This window comes from Apostichopus japonicus, chromosome 6 (genome assembly GCF_037975245.1).
Source record: "Apostichopus japonicus isolate 1M-3 chromosome 6, ASM3797524v1, whole genome shotgun sequence".
In the NCBI taxonomy this organism is placed as follows: Eukaryota; Metazoa; Echinodermata; class Holothuroidea; order Aspidochirotida; family Stichopodidae; genus Apostichopus; species Apostichopus japonicus.
Window position 1 is genome coordinate 15,430,116 of NC_092566.1, and position 7,701 is coordinate 15,437,816.

General features: G+C 33.9%; 1 non-coding gene across 1 annotated transcript; it reads left to right on the forward strand.

The window, feature by feature from the left end:
- Positions 1 to 5,856: 5,856 nt before the first annotated feature.
- Trnad-auc (transfer RNA aspartic acid (anticodon AUC)) lies at positions 5,857 to 5,928 on the forward strand. The gene has a single exon. It is a non-coding gene; the product is annotated as a tRNA-Asp (tRNA).
- Positions 5,929 to 7,701: the final 1,773 nt, after the last annotated feature.

Below are 7,701 nucleotides of genomic sequence, written 5' to 3' on the forward strand. Positions count from 1 at the left end.
TAATTAACTCATCTCACCGATTATGTCTTTATCAAGTATAGGTTAAATATGCTGCAACCAAACAATCTATGTACATGGGTATATAACAAACACTTTGATTTTTATCGAAATCTGCTCTCTTCTGTGAACTTAATCAGAAATATAATAATAATCATCATCATCATCATTATCATCATACTTTTATATATATTTCTATAGCGCTGGGACAAAATCTTAAGCAGTATAAATAGAGATACATTAGAATAATGAAAGGAATAAATAACTCAAAGCAAAATATACAGCCAAAGAAATATTACAATGAGGCTATAGAAAAATATGTAAATATAATGATTATAATGCAGTTATAATGCAGTAAACTGCTGTAGGATAGATTTAACGAGTAGCTAAAACATCTGGAAATGTTAAGTTGATCCAAAATTTGAAGGTGCCAGTGCGTGATGTTTAATAAGGATGGAGCAAAAGTGATCTTCAAATAAATTATTGGCTCGGAGCAAAGTCGTCATTATGCTGTGGTTTGTCAACTAAAAATGAATGTTAATGAGTTTGCTTCAAGAAAATATTACAATAAGGCTATAGAAAAATATATTTAAGTATAAGGTTTCAAGAGAAACTTCGAATCAGGGCAGTAAACCCGCTGTAATAGGATTGAAGAAACGAAGTGTCTAACCCACTAAAAACATAAATATATAAGAAATATTTTGAAATATGCCCAAGCATTGTGTGATAACGTTGCTTTTTAGATGCACAACGACCATCTCCAAATGTGCAAGGAATAAATATATGAATATATATATAAACATATAAACATATATATAGATATATATATATATATATATAAATGAAAATCGCAATGAGTTGGAAAATCAAGAACAGTGAAAAAACTTTCAGCCTCCACCGGGATTCGAACCACGGGCCTCCCGCTCTGTACGCGGACACCCTAACCACTAGGCTATGGACGCTGATTGTATGTCCAGAGGTTCGAAACCGGTAAGGAAGATCGTAATTCCACTGTAGGCGTTTGTCACCTATATCGAACAATACTAGTTCTGTTTTTGGTGACATATTTTGCCCTACTCTAGAGATCAAACATGATGCTATCCAACTCGAAAATCATTTGTGATTCCTAAAGCCGGATCTCGAAAGAGATACTTTGAACAGACTTTATGTTAAAGCAATGGAGGTAAACGACAAAGGCAAATGAAATATATAAATGAAAATCGCAATGAGTTGGAAAATCAAGAACAGTGAAAAAACTTTCAGCCTCCACCGGGATTCGAACCACGGGCCTCCCGCTCTGTACGCGGACACCCTAACCACTAGGCTATGGACGCTGATTGTATGTCCAGAGGTTCGAAACCGGTAAGGAAGATCGTAATTCCACTGTAGGCGTTTGTCACCTATATCGAACAATACTAGTTCTGTTTTTGGTGACATATTTTGCCCTACTCTAGAGATCAAACATGATGCTATCCAACTCGAAAATCATTTGTGATTCCTAAAGCCGGATCTCGAAAGAGATACTTTGAACAGACTTTATGTTAAAGCAATGGAGGTAAACGACAAAGGCAAATGAAATATATAAATGAAAATCGCAATGAGTTGGAAAATCAAGAACAGTGAAAAAACTTTCAGCCTCCACCGGGATTCGAACCACGGGCCTCCCGCTCTGTACGCGGACACCCTAACCACTAGGCTATGGACGCTGATTGTATGTCCAGAGGTTCGAAACCGGTAAGGAAGATCGTAATTCCACTGTAGGCGTTTGTCACCTATATCGAACAATACTAGTTCTGTTTTTGGTGACATATTTTGCCCTACTCTAGAGATCAAACATGATGCTATCCAACTCGAAAATCATTTGTGATTCCTAAAGCCGGATCTCGAAAGAGATACTTTGAACAGACTTTATGTTAAAGCAATGGAGGTAAACGACAAAGGCAAATGAAATATATAAATGAAAATCGCAATGAGTTGGAAAATCAAGAACAGTGAAAAAACTTTCAGCCTCCACCGGGATTCGAACCACGGGCCTCCCGCTCTGTACGCGGACACCCTAACCACTAGGCTATGGACGCTGATTGTATGTCCAGAGGTTCGAAACCGGTAAGGAAGATCGTAATTCCACTGTAGGCGTTTGTCACCTATATCGAACAATACTAGTTCTGTTTTTGGTGACATATTTTGCCCTACTCTAGAGATCAAACATGATGCTATCCAAGAGATCAAACATGATGCTATATATATATATATATATATATCAATATCTATATATATCAATATCTATATATATATATTATATATATATATATATATATATATATATATATATATATATATATATATATATATATATATATATATATATATATGGGGATGGGGATGGGGCTCGTAGTTTCAAGTACGGGCACTGAAAATAGCCAGTTTTATAAAAGTGATGTAATGAACTTCAATATTCTAAAATAGCATTTGAGAAGGTAAGCGTAACAGAAAGCAACATTAGTATTAAATTAAAGATAAATTAAGGTAAAGTCCTATACGTTGCTCAACGATGTCATGTAAAACGTTACTAACTTTTAAGTCGTGAAGGAAGTTCAAAAAACTTCGAAATCTCCCATATGGCAATATGATATTTCTTCGCTGCTTTGTGGGGATAGGGGGGTGTTGTTTATAACAGTCATCTCTATCACATACAAATGGTAATGACGCCAGTTGGCAAACACTTTACACCTACCTTAAATAGAAAATAATATAATGTAATATAAAGATATTCCCACTCCTCATCAATAACATGTTTCCAACGAACTCGAGATGGAGTTTGTGAATGTACCGTAACGTACTTTTGTGGCAAAACCCTCACGAAGTCATACAAAAGGTGGTCTGAGATTTCATTATGGCAGAAGTTCTTCCAACACCTTTCATTACTAATGCAACCTTCTTGTTTATTTATCATTGAAATTTTATTTTATTCGATATTGCTTGATGATATTTAAATGTTCTCTGCAGTTATATAATGTTGTCAATGTGCAACTTTGTTGTAAGAAACATAATATACCTCTGTGACCCAAATTAAAAATGTTATAAATATTATATAAAGAAACCCAAAACCATTTACAACATTAAAGTTGCCATGACGACATCATTAATTCTTGAACGTCCCAACCCACCAAGTTCCCTTCCCCATCCCATCCCTCCCTCTATCCCTCCCCTCGCCCCCTTTTTGATTCAGTCAAGTACCATACCGAAAAGTAATACTGGTCTTAAATTGTTGACCTCGAACTGAAACTTAATAACTACTTGATCACGGTGTTTCATTACGGAAATGTAATACGTGGATCTAAAGTGTTTTCTTGTTTTCTGCCAATTTCCACATGTCTGTATAACAGCCTCTATAACACATGGTTTTACATGGCTTAAAGGCTTTATTTAAATTCTCGTGGTATTCTTCGCTCCTGTTCGTCATAAAGAAAATGTCCGACCTTGACCGAGTGTAATCCTATACTTGCGACAACTTCTTCCAAGACCACAAAAGGAAGCAGGCGATTATCGAAGATAGAAATCGAAAATCTGGCTGAAATCTTCTTCACCTTGTCTTGACATTTTGGACATCGTCAACAAAATTAGCAAGATTAGTATTTTTTTTCTTCTTTATTCTTTAAGTATTTCCTGTTGTTAATATTTTTGTTGCGTTTTCATATTTTCTTTCAAGTATATACAAAGAAGGAAACAAAGTTGAGAGAAACATTTTTACTACATTTATTTTTTATTTTTTTTTTTTACCAAAAGTCACAGTTTTAATATTTTAATGTGCAATTGGAAACGGTTGTCCAGGGAAACACATAATAGAGAATGACTTTAGGTACAAAGTTGAATTTGATATACCACTTTTAAGTTTTTGAGAAAGTACCCTTTAAACATCAGAGCCCTAATCATAACTTTAATTGGCTGGACAATTTATTTAGTCCAACACACTGACCATTAGGCCAGTTCCCCATATGCAAAACTAATATCATTTGAGTGTTCGGGAGTTTTAAGGGTCATATCATGATAAAATTAAAAGTGGGTATAGAAATATAATTTGTTTGTTGTGTAACTTGTACACAAGGTAATCAATTCAACGCTACGTTAGTGGTAAAGATACGTATCGACATTTTTGGAACCAAAATACCGAATAGCGATTTACATATAGATTAGTATTTAAACTCACCGTCGTAGTGTTAAATATGAATTGAAAAAACCCTAGCAAGTCAAAGTCGACATTATTTAGCCACTCGGCAGCGATTCAATACACGTCGACTATGGGTGATATCTAATGGCTACCCCAGCCGTTTGTTCATGTTATGGGCGTATACAAACAAGCCAGGCTCACCTCAATACGAATATCACCCTTACCTCAAGTGCCCACCTACACCCCACCCACACCCGTTTCCCAATAACTCTAGCTACTGGCTGACATCTTACATGCGACGAATCAAATAGCACATTATATACTTTATACAGTGTGTGCATGCTGTTTCATTGTTCTTACATACAGTTTCGGTGAGCAACCCATGTTTTATGACTACACATTAACATCATTGCATGCTCTAATTATGACTGTTATCTGAGGAGGATATCAGAAGCATTAGTGTGCTAATTAGGTCGGTTCCCCGTACTTTATGTAAATGAGATGGGGATGATTCACTGTAATGTAAATCTAGTGTAAAACTCACAATTACACTACATGCATTACTTACGCCTACTCCTCATAGGGGATGACGTAAACGCACTTTTCCCTACTTCCGTAACCATAGATATACCTACTAAGATACCCTATCCGACCACCTGGTGCATGGACTCACCACCTCCAATCATTCGGAGGAAGAATTAGACCACTACTATGGGTGGCCTTCCTCCCACTACCCCCCCCTTCCCCCGTATTTCAAACCTCAAAGTATTTCTCGGATATATACTTATATCGACCTAATTTATAGTCGAAATATGTCTAATTGCAAAAAAAAAAAAAAATACTGGGTGACGAATGTTTTTGAAATCACATGCAAACTGCACTTCTATAGGTAAATGTGATTCATCTAATCAAGATGGTTATTAGATATTGTATTAGTGATAAATTACATTAATAGCGTATAAGAACAGGGGCAAAAACACAAAAGCACTTCAGAAGGTGAAGTGGAAAGGAGTGTATTTCTGCTTTTCACTTTGTTTTCAACTTGAGATCGACACCTCTGTATTGCTAACAATCTGAAACAAGCTTATATCTTGCTAAGCTATAGACGACCAAAATGTTTTCATGGGATTTTAGACAGGAATAGCATCAATTAAATAAAGAAAAACAACAAACATAACCCTAAGCGCTGCTTCAAAAAGATTTGAAAAAAAAACCCCGTCAAAATGAAAAGGAAGGAAGTGTTTCAACTGGAGAGGAATCGGAACGATCTGTGACTGAAGTGTCAATGAACGATTTTTAGCAAGAAATCTCTCAGATTTGAAGTGTGAAAGAACGAGAGTGAATAATAAAGAACGCTTTATACATTGACCAATTTCGTGGAAGTTTAGAAATCTATATGTCTGTGAAGTGGACGCTTACCTATATTCATGCTCCGAATCGTCTGCATGTGTACACGTGTCCCGGAAGAGCAGCATATATTGTTAATCCGGAACTCGTTCGTTTGAATATCTTCATTGTTTTGGGATCAGGACACCAAAAAGTATTTTCGCCCGAAATAGCGACTCAGTTTCTCTCCTTAATTAGATTAGTCAATCGCGCCAGATGTGTAAGCACAAACTTTCCCCTCTCTTCCAATCGTTTCCCTCTCCCTGACCTTCCTTGCCGGTTTCGAACCTCTGTACATACAATCAGCGTCCATATCCTAGTGGTTAGGGTGTCCGCATATCAAGCGGGAGGCCCGGGTTCGAATCCCGGTGGAGGCTGGAAGTTTTTTCACTGTTCTGGATTTTCCAATTCATTACGATTGCAATATATATATATATATATATATATATATATACATATATATATATGTATATATATATTTATATATATATATATATACATATATAAATATATATATACATATATATATAAATATATATATATATACATATATATATATACATATATATATATATATAACTATGGATCCTACCTTAGGTCGACAGTTACATTGACTTACACACTAAATTTAATCTAACCCTAAACCTTTTTTCTAACCCTAACCCTGAACCGACCCTAACCAAAACTTTTAAATGAACGTTTTAGAGGACGGAGAACATTATAAAGCTATTTGCGACAATAAAAAAGTGTCTTAAAATGGTAGTGAAAACATTAGGTCGACACTGAAATGTCGACCTAAGGTACACTGTTGACCTAAGGTACACTTTTTTACCTTAAACTGTCGACCTAAGGTACATATTATGCCTATATATGTATATATATATATATATATATATATATATATATATATATATATATATATATATATATATATATATATATATATATATATATATGTATATATATTGATATATATACATATAAATATATATATATATAAATATATATATATACATATATATATACATATATATATATACATATTTATACATATATATACATATATATATATACACATATATGTATATGTATATATACATATATATATATATATATATAGCATTGTCACATGTCGTTTTCTTGTGCTTTGATTGGACGAAATCGACATATGTAGAATTAAATTGATAATATGACAATGATCGTCCAATGAGTTCACGAATAACCGGAACGCCATTACGGACATTATAGATTATTTCAAAACCTTTCGTCTTTTCAATTCTTCAAAGCATGTAAGTGGGCTTAGCATAGGCAGAGCATAGTTATAGAAGATTTTAATTGCTACACAGTGAACAAAATGTCAAGAGAAAAGACGATTGTGTTATTCTGTGCGTGCCTTAATTTATTCATAATTTATTCGTACAACATCTAATATAATAATAATAATAATAATAATTAAAAATTCATAAATAATAAATAATACAGCTAAAAGTGATAGTATATATATTTACATTTATATTAACACGATAATAATCTGATTTACATAATAGATTCATATACTCAAAAGGCAAAATTAAAAATTTCTTTTATATATATATTTATATATGTAATGAGATTTTTAGTAAACTATGATATTAGTTAATATCAAATCCTGATAGTTGGCTCATGAGAGAGGCGTTCTTTTTCCATAAGGCGTAAAATAATCAAATAATTTTTTTAATATATTCTCTTTTCAAATAAATATCTCTTTGATAACAAATCCATATCAGTTTGCTATGGGACATTTTCGACAGTTGAAAGTTAGTTTCGACGAACCGTTCAATAAACGTATGAGTTCTCGTGGTATAGCCAGGAAAATTTAGCACTGAACGCCAAAATAAAACTTATGTGGTGAACACCGAGTTATCAATCTACTTATTTTATGGTATTTAATTTCTCTGAAATCAACTCGAGAACTGTAAAAAAACAAACTTGAAAATCATTCATATGCCACTTAGCAGCAAAATGCCAAATTGTAATATTAATATACCATATAGAAACGGAGGAGTTATATTGCATGCGTTGTTACATTGTGAGGTATACCTACACTGAGCGCACACAGATCTTTGAGCAGGCAACCAGTGGAATACATGTGCAAAAATGAGGGTGTGGGG